Here is a 16,745-nt window from a genome sequence, read left to right as displayed (position 1 = left end):
GGTTATAATCTCGCCCCCCCCCCCCCCCCCCCACACACACACCCCACCCTCGACAGGGAATTCTGGACTCAGAGGGACTTAATATTACTAAAGAAAATTCAAACCATAAGAAGCCCTTAGATATAAAGATGCTCCTTAGGATCCTGTAAAGCAGGGGTCGGGAACCCATGGCTCGCGAGCCAGATATGGCTCTTTTGAGGGCTGCATCTGGCTCGCAGACAAGTGTCGCCACACTTCACGGTTCCCCGCTGACCCAGCTGCTCCCCGGTCCTCCGCCACCCGGGCTTAAAATGCTGTCAGCCCGGGCGGAACGCGGCAGGACAGCTGGAGTCAGCGGCACCGGCGTGCTCTCTTCTCCTCCCCCCCCCCCCCCGCGGCCCGGAAGAGGAAGTGGAGAGCATCGGGTGCCTGCGCGGGAAGAAGAGGCCACGCTAGTGTGGTCTCTTCTTCCCGCCCCCCGCGGCCCGGAAGAGGAAGTGGAGAGCATCGGGTGCCTGCGCGGGAAGAAGAGGCCACGCTAGTGTGGTCTCTTCTTCCCACCCCCCACAGCCCGGAAGAGGAAGTGGAGAGCATCGGGTGCCTGCGCGGGAAGAAGAGGCCACGCTAGTGTGGTCTCTTCTTCCCGCCCCCCGCGGCCCGGAAGAGGAAGTGGAGAGCATCGGGTGCCTGCGCGGGAAGAAGAGGCCACGCTAGTGTGGTCTCTTCTTCCCACCCCCCACAGCCCGAAAGAGGAAGTGGAGAGCATCGGGTGCCTGTGCGGCAAGAAGAGGCCACGCTAGTGTCCGACGGGAAGAAGACTGCAGCGCTGCTCGGAGGAAAATGAAGAGTTTCAACCGCGGCCGATGGGACTCCGCCTTCGCCTCCGCGAGGGCTGAAAATGAAGGAGGTTAGCGTTGGGAGGAGGCTGCTGCTGCCGCGAGTTCCTGGGGTGGGGGTGGGAGAGAGAGAGAGTGAATGAGCGAGCAAGCATGTGTGTTTGAGATCCTGTGTGTGTGAGTGAGAGATTGCAAGTGTGTGAATGATTGAGAGCCTGTATATGTGAAAGAGAGTATGTCTGTGATTGAGAGCCTGCCTGTGAGAGAGAGAGCATGAATGTAAGTTTACCATTGGGAACCTGTATGTGTAAGTTTGTGATTGAAAACCTGTTTGTGTGAAAGAGTATGTGTGTCCTTTGTGTGTGAGAGAGATCATGTGTATGTATGATTAAGAGCCTGTGTGTATAAGTAAGAGAGAGACCATGTGTGTCTGTGTGTGATTGAGAGCTGGTTTAGGTGATGGAGCATGTGAGTATGTGATTGAGAGCCTGTGTGTAAATGAGAGAAAGAGAGGACATGTTTGTAAGCATGTGAATGAGAGTCTGTGTGTGAGAGAAAAAGACAGCGTGTATTTATGTGATTGAAAGCCTGTGTGTGTGTGTAAGCGTGAAAAGATAGACAGCATGTGTGTAAATGTGTAATTAAGAGCCTATATAAGTGAGAGAGAAAAAACATGTGTATATGTGAGTACTGAGAGCATGTGTGTATAGGTGTGTAATTGAGAGCCAGTGTGAGAGAGAGCGCTGGTATGTGACTGAGAGAGGAGAAAGTTCCAAGCAAACCACCCCTCCTCCTGGTAATTCAGAACAATCTCAGGACACCTGGATATCAAACGTTCCCAGGTATGCAGAGCAAAACATTTTTGTATCCTTATTATTTTTCATTACTGGGTCTTTGTGTCTGCTATTTTGAAATATTTTGTTGGTATCTGGAAATGTTTTATATGAGTTTTTAATTATTGGATATTCCACTCATCAGCTGTTTCGAAATATGTTCTTTTTGTTAGTACAGTTTTACTGCTGATGATTTTATATTTCTTGATTTGTTTTATAAGGATGGGTGATGTTTCTTTTTTCCTTTGTTACACTGCATACAGAGACTCTGGCTTGTTGCAGTTTGCAATTCAGTTTTTTTCTGCATGCTTCTTGTTATGCATTTTGGTCTCTTTATTCTATGTTAGGTGAGGGACAGCACGTGATTCAGGTGAGGTTTTCTGCTGGCGTGTTGTTTCTGTGTAGGACTCTATAGCAGCCTGACTTGGTCCGTTTTCCTAATAGGAGATGTATTGGTGTCTTAAGGCCTGGTGTAATATTTTCAGAGACTTATTGTACATTAAAAGTGTGATCTTACATAAAATGCACACATTTACTTGTATTTAGTTTTAAACATATTGTATGGCTCTCATGGAATTACATTTTAAAATATGTGGCGTTTATGGCTCTCTCAGCCAAAAAGGTTCCTGACCCCTGCTGTAAAGGGACATCAGACCAGGGTTTACAGAAGTAAAAACGCATCAACCGTAATGCAGTTAGCTCTCTCTGAGGAGAAGACAACAGGAAAGGAATTACCCTTTATTCAAAAGGTGGGGGCCTGCTGGGGAGAAGGGTGTGTGCCAGGTTGGTGTTACAACTGTCGCTGCCCGACATCTCCACTCCGCCCACCTTACCTGTTTTGCGACTCCTCCCGCGGTTGATGGATGTCTGGCTGCCGCGGCGTCTGCCTGCCGTCCTCTCTGGTGTCCCCGGTCCATCTTGGGCGCTGCATCCCACCATTTGTCCAGGTACCATAGGGCGCGTGCGCCATGTGTCCCTACTTCTTATTCTCTCTTTGGCGTGAACCTCAGGGGCATCCCCCTGTGATGATGTCACATAGTCCCGGATACAAAAGCATATAACTTTTGCTAGCTAATCGAGTTAGCAAGTTCGGGATCTCCTTACGGATGGGATTCGCTCTCCGTACCTAGCTACTCTGCCTCTCCAACTTTTGGACTTTATCCTAACAGGGAACCCACTCCTCGGGGGCCTCTCTCATTTCTTTCAGGTCGCTATCAGGAACCGGTACTCACGCCTCGAGGGCCCATGTTCCCTGACTTGCTGCCTGAACTTATCGCTTCTGCTTGGAAGAAACCGCTGCCTACATCATCAGTGAGTTACCAACTTTATTTCCTCAGAGTTGTTCCCTGGAACTAGGTACTCACTCCTCAAGGGCCTGACTCTATTCCAGCTTCTGTGTCACCTTCCGGGAGAAACCGCTGTGTGAGTAACTTTACCAACGAGGCTCTATACCAGAACTCTGTGTATGCTCCACTGTACTCACTATCTCTGTTTTCTCCACTACAGCACAGCCATAGAGCGAATCACTGTTCCAGTATCCTGAGGAACCCTAGTCCAGCCGGGCTTCATCTCTACTCACTACTGCCACCTCTGGTGGCTTCTCAAATCTGTCTAATAAAAGATATAATTCTGTGATGAGTGTCCCAAAGCTGAGCCTGACCTGTGGCCCCTCACGGGATTCCCCCCCCCATGGGCGTGGTCAGCTGCTACAGTGTCCAAGGGTCCACTCAAAACCTTACAAACAATAACAGTTAGTTTGAAGGACAATCAATAAATCTCTCCTAGGATATTCCTTAGTCTATAAGGGCCCTTTGGAGCAACAAATGGAAAGGCAGCACCTGTGAATATTTTAGTTCATCAAAAACTGCTTAGCATAAATTATTTTTAAAATATTCTATAGTACTTGTGTCAAGTGTGGCAAGAAAGGTCCAAGTGAATGAACAGATGATTCCATTACATTCTTTTGGCCACATTTACTATGTTTTACGTCTTAAGATGTGACTCAACATGGCCTCAGTCATTCCCCACTAGCAGGGCTATTAAAATATATAGCTTTATAAACAGATTTACTAGTTAAAGTTACAGAGAAACATCAGCCCATATGAACAGAAAACAGAGATCTGCTATTATTAAAATATGTGTTTTTGTGCTTCACTGTATATGTTGTAGTAGTGAGGTTATGAGGGTGGAGGGGGTCTCCTGATGCTTATGGCTAGAATTCATTTTAGAAATTACCTTTGCACCTTTTAGACCCTTCCACCACATATACATATGCTCACCTACCACCATTTCTCCCCATTTGATATCCTACATCTTGCTGGAAGCTTCCACACTAAATGTAAAAAATGTTTGAAGAATAATTGTACAAAAAGTCTGCCTTTCTCTTTTTTTCTGTAACTATTTGCCCATAGTATGTGTTTCATTCTGTCAACAACATTGTAAGGTTATAATTGCTATATGCCTTCCCAAATGCATACATGAGATTGAAGCTGTCAGAAATTGCTTTTGTAGCTGAACCATGAGCATTCCAGTAAGCTTAGAAGAAATGACTAGATTTGATACAGACTGAAAGTTTAAAAGTACCCAATAGTGAGGCTGCTGTTTATAAAATTGGGGTCATTGCAGCAGGCTTTTGTTTAGAAAGAAAAATCCACGCTGTCAAAAAACATATGTATATTGTGTAGACTACAGATTCTTCTGCAGAGTATGGTCAAGGCAAATAATAGGTGAATAGAAACAATGGTTGACCTTCTTCACATTGCCCACAAAGGATCTGATTTAAGGCTTAGTTAAAAAAAGGAAAAAAAAAAAACATTTACAAATACTGCAGGTCAGGCTGCTTGAATACATTTTGAAAATGTGTATATCCTTTCCCCAAGGATTCAATTTCCTGCAGCATTTGGAAGAGTAAATATGCCACAGCAAAAAAAAAAAGAAAGAAAAAAAAATATATATATACATTTGTAATTGTGCAAGTAAAACATCTTTGTGCAGTGAGGAACTTTTGTACAATTCAAAGTTAAGCACCTGATTTGCCTTGCTCTTGAAATTGCTGAAAATAAAATAGCAAACTACAATATTACCAAATTGTACAGCATTTTTTTTTAATTTTTATAACATTTGCTTTCTTTATGCCCAAAACTTAAATCTGACTTCAAAAGATTTCATGTGACATTGCTTTGAATATGATTGCTTCACAGAACTGCAGGGGAGTTCTGGGCCCTTTCCAGGAGGAGGCTAACCCAGTAATGGATTTTGCCCCATTACATGCATGGATTTTTTTTTTTAAGAAATCAAAATTATTAGTAAACCCAGGACTGGCTAAACCTGTCCTGAAGCTATCTAGTAACCCTAGCATCTATCTAGCTGTCCTGAAGCTATCTAGTAACCCTAGCATAAGGCAGCACTTCTTCCACGATGCATATCCAAATAAAACTACCAAGTTATAAGGATGCACTGTCATTTTAAACAACTATGAAAACAGTGATATCAGTTATATCATCTTGTGTTTTTTCCCATCAGAAAGGACCAAACAACTAATATTTAGTTTCTTGACATTATGTAATTTTTAATAGGTGTTGAAACTTTTGAGCTATTAGTAAATATGTACACTTTATAAAAGTATGAACATTGTCATTGTATAATTACAGTGTGCACCAAAACAAAATAAGCAAACAAAACAATATGCACAGTAATACAAAACAATAGAAACATAAATTCAAAACAAATTTGTTTCCATGTACATACCCTTACTATTTATTTCAACTTTTGAACTACCCTTTCAAAATGCTCAGAACAGTGTACAAAAGTAAAATATAATTAAAATAGACATTATATATATATATATATATATATATATATACATAGGAAAACTATAATTTTCAAAAACATTTCTGTAGTTAAAACTTTGTTTAACCTGCAGAAATGTGCTTTTTTAAAATTGCTTGCCCCATATATGAGCCTTTAAAAAATTTCATTGGGGTTTTGTTTTTGGTCCAGGGTGGGCCATTTCGGGCCCACCCTCTTTTTCGTTTAGCAGGTTTAGTTAAAAAAAAAACCAAAAAACCCAGAACCCACCCCAACCCTTCCCATTGTACGCCCTCACCTACATTAATTTATGTGCCTACATGTAAACCGTTGCGATGGTATATAACTTAGCGACGGTATAGAAAAGATTTTAAATAAATAAATGTATTAAAATATGCAGCCTCCACATAAACAGAGTCCCCTGCCCACCCTAGTTCACCCTTCCAACCTCTCTTTGGTGATCTATTGGAGGGCCTGGGAGCAACCTCCTGCTCCTTGGCTGGTGGCTGCCATTAGTCAAAATGCACATAAGTGACAACATCTTAAAGCTAATTGCAGTTCTACCTATAGGGAAAAAAATGTGGCAAACACTTAAGGAGACAGTTGCACAGGTGTCTATGGTTTCCATGTCTATAATTTTCCAAAGACTGTTAAGCATAAAGCAAACAGAAGGGGGGGGGGGGGGGGGGGGGGAACTGTCTACACATATGTCAGATTTGGTATCAGTGTAAAAGACTCTTAAAAATAATGATGTCATCTTGTCAGAAAAAAACTCATAGGGGCGGATTTTAAAAGCCCTGCTCGCGTAAATCCGGGCGGAATTACGCGAGCAGGGCCTTGCGTGCCGGCGCGCCTATTTTCCATAGGCCTGCCGGCGTGCGCAGAGCCCCGGGACTCGCGTAAGTCCCGTGGTTTTTTGTCGGGGGCGTGTCGGGGGCATGTCGGGGGCGGGGCCGATCGACGCGGCGTTTCGGGAGCAGGCCCGGGGGCGTGGTTTCGGCCCGGGGTGGTCCGGGGGCGTGGCCATGCCCTCCGGAACCGCCCCCGGGTCACGTCTCGGCGCACCAGCGGCCCGCTGGCGCGCGTGGATTTACTTCTCCCTCCAGGAGGCGTAAATCCGTGGACAAAGGTAGGGGGGGTTTAGATAGGGCCGGGGGGGTGGGTTAGGTAGAGGAAGGGAGGGGAAGGTGAGGGGAGGGCGAAAGAGAGTTCCCTCCGAGGCTGCTCCGATTTCGGAGCGGCCTCGGAGGGAACGGAGGCCGGCTGCGCGGCTCGGCGCTCGCCGGCTGCCCAAAATCGGCAGCCTTGTGCACGCCGATCCTGGATTTTAGAAGATATGTGCGGCTACGCGCATATCTACTAAAATCCAGCGTACTTTTGTTTGCGACTGGTGCGCCAACAAAAGTACGCGAACGCGCATTTTTTAAAAATCTACCCCGCAATGTTTTTAAAGCAGAAGCAAGAGATGTTGCTAGGAGTTTTAGCACTTACCCCACTCAGTCGCCGATGCTACTGGGCTTGGGCCCATCTTCGTGGCAGAGATGCCACCACCATGCTGCCCCACTGCAACTCTCCTTAGGTGTGCGTCCGTGTGCGTGCATATTGCGCAGTGCCTCTTGTGGGATCCCTGGTGGGAATCCTGAGTACCGGTGTCTCCTGATGACATCAGCGAGGCTCCAATTTAAACCTCAGCACTGTGGCAGACAGATGCCTCAGCATTGTGTGTCCTGCCTAGCAATTCATGTTGCCAGCAGTCCTGACTCCTGAGTCCAGCTTTGCCTCATCCAGCTTGTCTTCCAGCCTCTCTCATCTTATCCTAGGTCTTCAGTGAGTCTTCATCCCCCCTTGGCTTGCTTCTCTAGATCTCACCCCTTGCCTGGACCTGAATGTGTTTGCCTGCCACCTGGATCTGACTCCTTGCATGAACCAGATTTTTATTGTTAGCTACCTGCCCTGATCTTGGCCTATTCTGACTCTGTTAGCCCGTTGCCTGCCCTGACCCTGGTGGTCTCTGGACTCTAATTATCATCACTCTCCTAGGGACCCACCTAAGACCTTCCAGCCTCCAGAACCCAAGGGCTCAACCTGTGGGGGAGGTGGTTGGTAAAAGTAAAGCTCCAGACTGTTCCACTACAGGGTGCATTTGCCAGCTGTCTGCGTAGGCTTCTTGGGTTTGTCCTCCAGGTTGTGTCATGTATGCCGCAGCACTATGGGGTCACACATCCACCACCCTTCACAGATATGATGTATTAAGGTGTGAGGTGAAAGGGCATGAAAACAGGGCAATGTTAGAACTGCTTCTACCAGCAGAAAACCAAAGCCTTTTGAAGATGAGAAGGGAAAAGGGAAGCTTCCTTTCTGAAATAAGTTTGAAACACAGGTCAAAAAGAAAATATGAGTAATGATGTTAGCAGGCAAATGCTTGATAAAGAGAGAAAACAGCCCAAGTGAAGAGAGCAAGTAGAAGTTTTACTTGGATTCTAGTGCCTCATACCAATATGTGTGCAATGAAAGTGTATTCACTTGTTAGACAAAAACTACAAAACAGAGATTTGTCTTGCTGATGGCAGGTCTTTTGAAGCAAAGGAAAATTTCAGAAAAGTTGCTTGAATGATGAGGGAAAGCTATAATTGTTATGGATGCTTACTGAATTCCTGAACTGGATGGGAATTATCAAAGTCTTTGCTACATGATGCAAAGAGACAGTAAGATCCAGCTGAAAAAAAAAAATGAGGGCTAGATTTTAAAAGCCCTGTGTGCGTAAATCCTGCCAGATTTATGTGGGCAGGGCATTCGCGCGACAACGCGCCTATTTTGCATAGGCCGCTGGCATGCGCAAAGCCCCGGGATGCGCATAAGTCCCGGGGCTTCGTAAAAGGGGCGGGAGGGCCGTGTCTGGGGGCGTGGTGGCAGTCTGAGGGCATGTCCTGGGGGTGTGTCCGGGGTCAGGGGGCGGTCCGGGGTGGGTCCAGGGGCATGGTGATGGTTCGAGGGCGGGCCAGGAGAGCAGTTCCAAGTCCCCCGGCACTGCGGCCTGTGCCGGGGGATGCTGAGGTGGTGCGAGCAAGTTACGCCTGCTTCAAGCAGGCGTAACTTGCACAACAAAAGGTAGTGGGGGATTTAGGTAGAGCTGGGGGGTGGGGTAGATAGGGGAAGGGAGGGGAAGGTGGGAGACACGGAGGGAACGGAGGCAGGCTGCGTGGCTCGGCGCATGCAGGCTGCCGATTTTGCACAGCCTTGCACGCGCCGACCCCGAATTTTATAAGATACACACGGCTACACGCGTATCTTATAAAATCCAGTGTACTTTTGTTCGCGCCAGTAGCGCGAACAAAAGTACGCGTGCCCGTATGTTTTTAAGATCTACCTCTGAGTGTATAGCGGAAGGTGATGGTGATATTTTTCTAAAAGCAAAGAAGATCAGTGCAAACTTGCTTGAATTGTTGCAGCCTATAGGCAGGTGTAATGTAATTAAAGATTGTTCACATGGAAACTTGGATCAATTTATGTCTGCAGGCATGTTAATTCTGAATACCTAAAAAGGATCAGGACGGGGAGCGAGACATCTAAGAAAGAAGGAGGAGGAGGCGCGTGAAACTACCTGGATAAGGAAGAAATTGCACTGCTGTTTACCATTGGCACTGACCACCAGGTCTCCTTTTCCTTCCCTGTACTGATGTCAGCTAGCAGCACATAGCCGCTGTCGGCACACTGCCGAAGCCATGAGTACCAAAGGGGCACGTGACTTGTACTCAATGGGGAGAAAAAGAAAAACAAGATAATTGCCTCTTCTCTAATTCAGGACTCACTTAGAGGGCAATGGATGAACATGTTCTATGCTTGGGTAATTCACCAACTTTGGACAATAGTTCAGAAACCTCTATAACTGAAGTTTCTGTAAGTCTAGTCTTTGTTGAGCCTCCACCACAACCATCTGGGCTACTTCCTAACTCTGATCTGAATTCTTCTTCTTTAAGAACATAAGAACATGCCATTCTGGGTCAGACCAAGGCTCCATCAAGCTAAGAATCCTGTCTCCAACAGTGGCCAATCCAGGCCATAAGAACCTGGCAAGTTCCCAAAAACTAAGGGCCAGATTTTATAACATACGTGCACAGCCGCGTGCATGTTATAAAATCCGGGGTCGGCGCGCACAAGAGGGTGCACACTAGGGCAACTTGTGCACGCAGAGCCCTAGGGGAGCCCCAATGGCTTTCCCCGTTCCCTCCGAGGCTGCTCCAAAATTGGAGCAGCTTGGAGGGAACTTTCCTTCTGCTTCCCCCCACCTTCCTCTCCCTTCCCCTATCTAACCCACCCCCAGCCCTACCTAAATCCCCCCCTAAGTTTGTTGTCCTTTTTATGCCTACTTCTGGCAGGCGTAACTTGTGCACGCCAGTCAGCTGCCAGCGCATGATCCCTCGGCATGGCCACCGTGCTGGAGGCCTCGGTCCCGCCCCTTCCCACCCCTTTTTCAAAGTCCCGGGACATACCCGCATCCCGGGTCTTGCATGCGTCACCGAGCCTATGCAAGATAGGCTCGGCATGCACAGGGGCACTTTCTCGGGGTTATGCGTGTAAGTTACGTGCATAACCCTTTGAAAATCTGCCCCTAAGTCTTTTCCATGTTACCGTTGCTAGTAATAGCAGTGGCTATTTTCTAAGTCAATTTAATTAATAGCAGGTAATGGACTTCTCCTCCAAGGACTTATCCAATCCTTTTTTAAACACAGCTACAGTAACTGCACTAACCACATCCCCTGGCAAAAGATTCCAGAGTTTAATTGTGCATTGACTGAAAAAGAACTTTCTCTGATTAGTTTTAAATGTGCCCTATGCTAACTTAATAGAGTGCCCCCTATTATTTCTATTATCCAAAAGAATAAATAACCAATTCACATTTACCCATTCGAGACCTCTCATGATTTTAAACACCTCTATCATATCCCCCCTCAGCCGTCTCTTTTCCAAGCTGAAAAGTCCTAACCTCTTTAGTCTTTCTTCATAGGGGAGCTGTTCCATTCCCCTTTTTCATTTTGGTAGCCCTTCTCTGTACCTTCTCCATCGCAACTATATCTATTTTGAGATGCGGCGACCAGAATTGTTGCAGTTTTCAAGGCGCAGTTTTACCATGGAATGATACAGAGGCATTGTGACATTTTCCGTTTTACTTACAATTCCCTTTCTAATAATTCCCAACATTCTGTTTGCTTTTTTGACTGCCGCAGCACACTGAACCGACGATTTCAATGTGTTATCCACTATGATGCCTAGATCTCTTTCTTGGGTGGTAGTTCCTAATATGGGACCTAACATTGTGTATTTATAGCATGGGTTATTTTTCCCTATATGCATCACCTGCACTTATCCACATTAAATTTCTTCTGCCATTTGGATGCCCAATTTTATTTTATGTATTTATTTATTTTAACATTTCTATACCGAACTTCATGACAAGCTTCATATCAGACCAGTTTACATCAAACTTAGGGATTAACTGAACATAACCATATAACAGGAGTGCCGAAGCGCAGTTACAAATAACAGGGATAATGAACTTGGGGGCTAGGGTAGCCAGGAAATAAAGGACAGAAAAATACTGGAGGATGAGAACGTATGTCTATACAGTGGTTGGGTCGGTCATTTAGGTCTTCCAGCAATTTATCACAATCCGCTTGTGATTTAACTACTCTGAATAATTTTGTATCATCTGCTAATTTGATTACCTCACTCATCATTTTTCTTTCCAGATCATTTATAAATATATTGAAAAGTACAGTTCCCAATACAGATCCCTGAGGCACTCCACTGCCTACTCCCCTCCACTGAGAAAATTGTCCATTTAATCCTGGCGAATATTCAAGCACCCACTAAGATACAACATGCTGTTTTTAAGCCACTTGTAGCTAATATAGAGCAGGGTGTTTCTGTTGCAGTGTCTGAGCCTTCTCTTTGTTTTTTTACTTACTGATATACCAGCACCATTGGCTATTTCCTTGGAGATGCGTAGTAAAAATGTAAGATTTTTGAATTTTCCTATTACAAGACTTTTGTCCCCCTTTGAGATGTATAAAAATATTTTAAAGATATTTTGAGTTTTTCAGAAGATCAAACTCCAAGTCTATCTAATATTTATTATCTGCCCAAGCAATTAGCACATTCGGATGGACTATTAGAGGCAGCCAGGCAGAATAGCCTGGACGCCATCAGCCTTCCAAGAGTCCTCTTCTCATTTAGCCCCAACCTGGGCAACTTTGTTTCTTTCAGCTTAGATAAAGATAGAGATATTGTTTTTCAAAAATATTGCTTGAATAAACATATTTCCTTTTGTGGTCATAAAATACAAATGTTTCCTGATGTATCACGAGAAATGCAAAAGAGAAGGAAGCACTTTCTTTCTTTAAAAGAGAAAGTGTTGCATTTGGACACCACTTTCTTTCTTAAATTTCTATGCAAATGTTTGGTTTCCTTCCAAAATAGTAAAAATATGTTCTATGACCCTCTTCATTTAGAAAAATTTATCTCAGGCAAGCCCTGAGATATTATCGGGATTATTTAGGGTGTATTAGTCTGAACAAGTAAGGTTATACCCTAACTCCTCCTTCTCTCTTACGACTTATAAATTATTATTTTAGATGCTGAGGTAGATCTTTAAAAAGTACACACGCGTGGACTTTTGTTCGCGCAACCGGGTTGCACAACCGGGTTGGCGCTCGCAAGGCTGCGCAAAATTGGCAGCCTGCGCACGCCGAGCCGCGCAGCCTGCCTCCGTTCCCTCCGAGGCCGCTCCAAAATTGGAGCGGCCTCGGAGGGAACTTTCCTTCCGCATCCCCCCACCTTCACCTCCCTTCCCCTATCTAACCCACCACCCAGCGCTACCTAAACCCCCCTACCTTTGCTGTACAAGTTACGCCTGCTTGAGGCAGGCGTAACTTATACGCGCCGCCTTGGCATCCCCCGGCACAGGCCGCAGTGCCGGGGAACTCGGGACCGCCCTCCCGGCCTGCCCCCAAACCGTCACCACGCCCCCAGACCCACCTTGGCCCGCCCCCTGACCCCAGACATGCCCCCGGACACACCCCCGGCCGGCCGACATGCCACCCCTGACACGCCCCCCCCCCTGCCTCTTTTACGAAACCCCGGGACTTACGCGCATCCCGGGGATTTGTGCTCACTGGCAGCCTATGCAAAATAGGCATGCCGGCGCGCGACTGCCCTGCGTGCATAAATCCAGGAGGATTTACACGCACAGGGCTTTTAAGATCTACCCCATTGTTTTCTGTGGTCCTCTCCCTGTTTAATGTGGACTTGAGTTATTGAGATTTGTGACCTGATTTAAGTATTTTGATGAGGAGATTTACTTTGTAAAGAAGGATAATCTTATTTTATTTTGTATTATCTTGTATTTTCTTTGTTTCCTTTTGGATTTTGAATAAATTCAATAAAAATATACATTAAAAAAAAGCATCAGGAGACAGGAAATTGAAGATGGGCTTAACCTTTGGAACTGAAACGATGATAAAACATGCTTTAAACTCACTGGGGCGGATTTTAAATGCCCTGCGCGCGTAAATCCGGCCAGATTTGCACGAGCAGGGCCCTTGCGCGCCGGCGCGCCTATTTGGCATAGGCCGCCAGCGCGCGCAGAGCCCTGGGATGCGCGTAAGTCCCGGGGCTTTGTAAAAGGGGTGGGGAGGGGGCGTGTCGGGGGCGTGCCCGGAGCAATGCGGCGTTTTGGGGGCGCGCTGGGCTCAGCGCGCGCAGGTTTCACAAATGTGCACCCCCTTGCACGCGCCGACCCCGGATTTTATAAGATACGTGCGGCTACGCTCGTAGCTTATAAAATCCAGTGTACTTTTGTTCGCGCCTGGTGCACGAACAAAAGTACGCGATCGTGCAAATTTAGAAAATCTACCCCATAATGCTGTATAAGAGCAAAAGCAAAATAAAGCTCATTTCCATTGCTGCAAACAAAAGATAGCAAACAAACATTGGATCTGGTTTGTACGGATGTTTGTGGACCCCCAACAATAAAAATAAAGGGTGTCGAGCTATTTACTTGTTTTTGTGGACTGATTTTCAAAATACACAAACACCTATCTGTTGTCAAATAATACTGAAGTTTTTTAAAAGTTTAAAATGTACTGTGCCTATGTTGAAAATACATTTCAGAAAAAAATTAAGAGATGTAGAACTGACAATGGAGAGGAATACTGCAGCGAAGAAATGGAGGAATTTCTAAGAGAAAAAGGCATAACACACGACGAGACAATGAACGAGCATTGAACAGAATGGATCAGCAGAAAGAAAGAATCAGAGCTTGCTAAACATGACTGGATATCTACTGTTGGATGGACAGTTATCTAATGACTTTTGGAATGAAGCAATCAGTGTTGCCACCAATTTATAGAATTGCCTGCCAATGAAGGGTGCAGAAAAAAACACCTTATGATCTGTGGAATGGATGCCAGCCTAATTTATCTCATTTGAGAGTTTCTAGCTGCAAAGTTTATATGTATAGTCCCAAAGAGAAGAGAAACAAACTGCAATGCATGAATGAATTGGGAATCATGCTGGGCCATGCAGTAGAAACTAAAGGTTATAGAATCCTGGATTTCAAAACAAAAGAAATACAAAGTATTCAGTGTGGAATATTTTGATGAAAAAAGAAAGGATGAACTAGGATGAATCATTAAGCCTTGCATCTGAAATAACAAAAGCAAGATTCACAAGTAGCACATGGCTCTACCCCCAGTAATTTGATCAAGAAGGGGATACCGAGGAAGAGGTTATTGATGCTGATATGCAAGCAGAGGCATGCACAGCTGCCGTGATAATGACCTACAAGAAGAAGAACATTCAGATGCTGATGATGTTTCTTCTCAAACACATAATTCATAATCTCAAAACCTGAGGAGCATGATAATGGTAATCAGAAGGAAGAAGATGCAGTACTTACAGTATAGAAACGGAGCCAAAGCTAAGGAGATTTAAAATATAAGATAAAGGAAAACCACCATAAACCATGTGTTGTGCAAGTCAAGAAAATGTTCTGTCTGACCCAACTTCATTGAAAGACAATGAGAACCTGCTTCCTGCTAAGACAGAAAAACTGAGAAATGCAGCAAAAGAAGAAATAGAGGCTCTTTATAAAAATAAAGCATGGACACTGACTAAATTGCCAAGAGAAGGCAAGCTGTAGGATGTTGCAAGATTTTTGAAACTAAGAGTGATGCAGAGAGAAACGTGCAAAAACACAAAGCAAGATTGGTGGTCAAACGCTACATGCAAAAAATATGTCATTAACTTGAACAAAATGTTTGTGCCAGTTGAGAAGCATACCACCATAAGAATCCTGCCTAGTGTAGCAGCAAGCAAACATTTGCAAGTGCAACATTTTGACATAAAGACTGCTTTTCTACATAGTAAGCTTAAAGAAGAAATGTATAAGTATCAGCCACCAGGATTTGAAGAACCAAGCAAAATGGGGAATGGTGTGTAAACTAAAATTCATATACGGCTTAAAGCAAGCTGCTGAGACAAGGGCTGATAAGCTGAGTGAGATGTGAGAATAAGATAAATATGCAGTTCAAAGGTCCCAGGAAATACCTTTGATAGTATTTCCTATCATTTGAGAGGTCAGCCGGACCCCGTGTCCGGCTGGCCAGGGTAATGTGGGCCCAGGCTCACTCTGGGAGCAGGCCCAGTCCCGTGGCAGGCGCCTCGAAGGGGGGGGGGGGAGAGTCAGTTAGGTCAGGCTAGGGTCAGGAAGGTGGGGGGGCTCGGCGGGGGGAAAGTTGCCCTGCGAAGGCAGGGCAGGGATAGGAAGGCAGAAGAGCAGCTGTCATGTTGGCCGACTAGGATTGGTCGGCAGGCATGAGGGCAGTCGAGGGGGGGCGGAGTCTCGGGACAGCGCGGCGTTGGCTTTGCATTTCGCCGCGACTGCCCCTAGAGCCGGCCGGCCGTTTTTCCCTCCCACCCGCCCTTCTATTGTTTTGCTTGTATTTGGTGTTGTTCTCGTTCGTCGCAGCTGGAGGGGAGTGGTGGATGTGTGGATGGCCCGAGCCGATACAGCTTATGCATGGGGTATCTAATAAGATGGAATTATGTGGCAATTTGAGAATGGCGGACAACTGGGGTAGTTGTCGGTTGCGGGCTCCCTGCTGGCAGGCAGCAGGAGTCTCCTGGCCTGGCTCCTTGCTGGTCGGCGGCCGGGGCCCACCGCGTTGGCTCCTTGCTGGCAGGCTGTGGGGGCCTGAACTCGGTGTGGGCCGAGGGACGAGCCGTGTGGCTGGCAAGGATCGTCTTGCTAGAGGAGTGGCGGACGATTGGTTGGTTTTGTTGTTGAAGTTGTAATGTTAATCCCGAGGCTCGGGCCTCCAGGTTTATTAAAGCTGCGGCCCTGTTAACCCATAACATGTTGTCTGTGATATTCATTTGGAGTGTGAAAGGGCAGATGTGAGCGAGTGATGTCCTGGATGCCCGCATTATCCTATTCACGGGTTTAAGACCTTTTAACTCTAATCACATCAAGAGATTCTATCTAGATATGCTAAGTAACACACAGATATCAAGCACTGTTATGATCTGTACCTCAGGAAGCAGGAATATAGGACAAAGAAAGAACAGGAAGTTTATACCATATAAGGACAAGGAGGGAATATTGGTGTGAGAAAGAAAATAACTGTATAAAGCTGTGCTCTACGAAGAAACATCTGGCTGACATCTTTTTTCTGCCTCTTTGCTGGCAGCAGGCAGAGACTAGATCCCAGTCCCTACAGATCTCTTTGTACTTTATTTGCTTTTAAACAAGGCTTCTGTAGTTTTTCCTTCTACTCCTCTTGACAATAAAAATTATTTAATTGTAAGAAGACTGTCTAAATTGTTCATTTAATAAAAACTGGATTAACAGATGCTGAAAAGCATGAGATTCAAGCAAGGAAAAGTTGACCCATGTCTTTATTCTAGACACAAAAATGGAAGAATGACAACAGTTCAGAGATCATAGATTGTTTAAACAAAGACGTAGAAGTAATACTCCTAGGAAAAATAAGTTTCTATCTAGGTATTGAGATACAAAAGGATAAAGATGGACATTACCTGTTGAACCAAAGACAAAAGATCAAAAATTGTAGATTTCTGGGTCTGCCTGAAGCCATTTGTTTGTTCTGCACTTGTTAGGCGGGGCGGGGCCAGCTGCAGCGGATCGCCGGCATCTCCCCCGAGGAGAGAGAGATGCGACGGAGGCAGTACAGGCCCGAGGAGGCCTCGAAACGGCCCAGGCCATCCCCGA

This window comes from Rhinatrema bivittatum, chromosome 5, assembly GCF_901001135.1.
Source record: "Rhinatrema bivittatum chromosome 5, aRhiBiv1.1, whole genome shotgun sequence".
NCBI classification, from domain to species: domain Eukaryota; kingdom Metazoa; phylum Chordata; class Amphibia; order Gymnophiona; family Rhinatrematidae; genus Rhinatrema; species Rhinatrema bivittatum.
The sequence above is the reverse complement of the archived record's forward strand: the minus strand, read 5'-3'. Positions refer to the sequence as shown.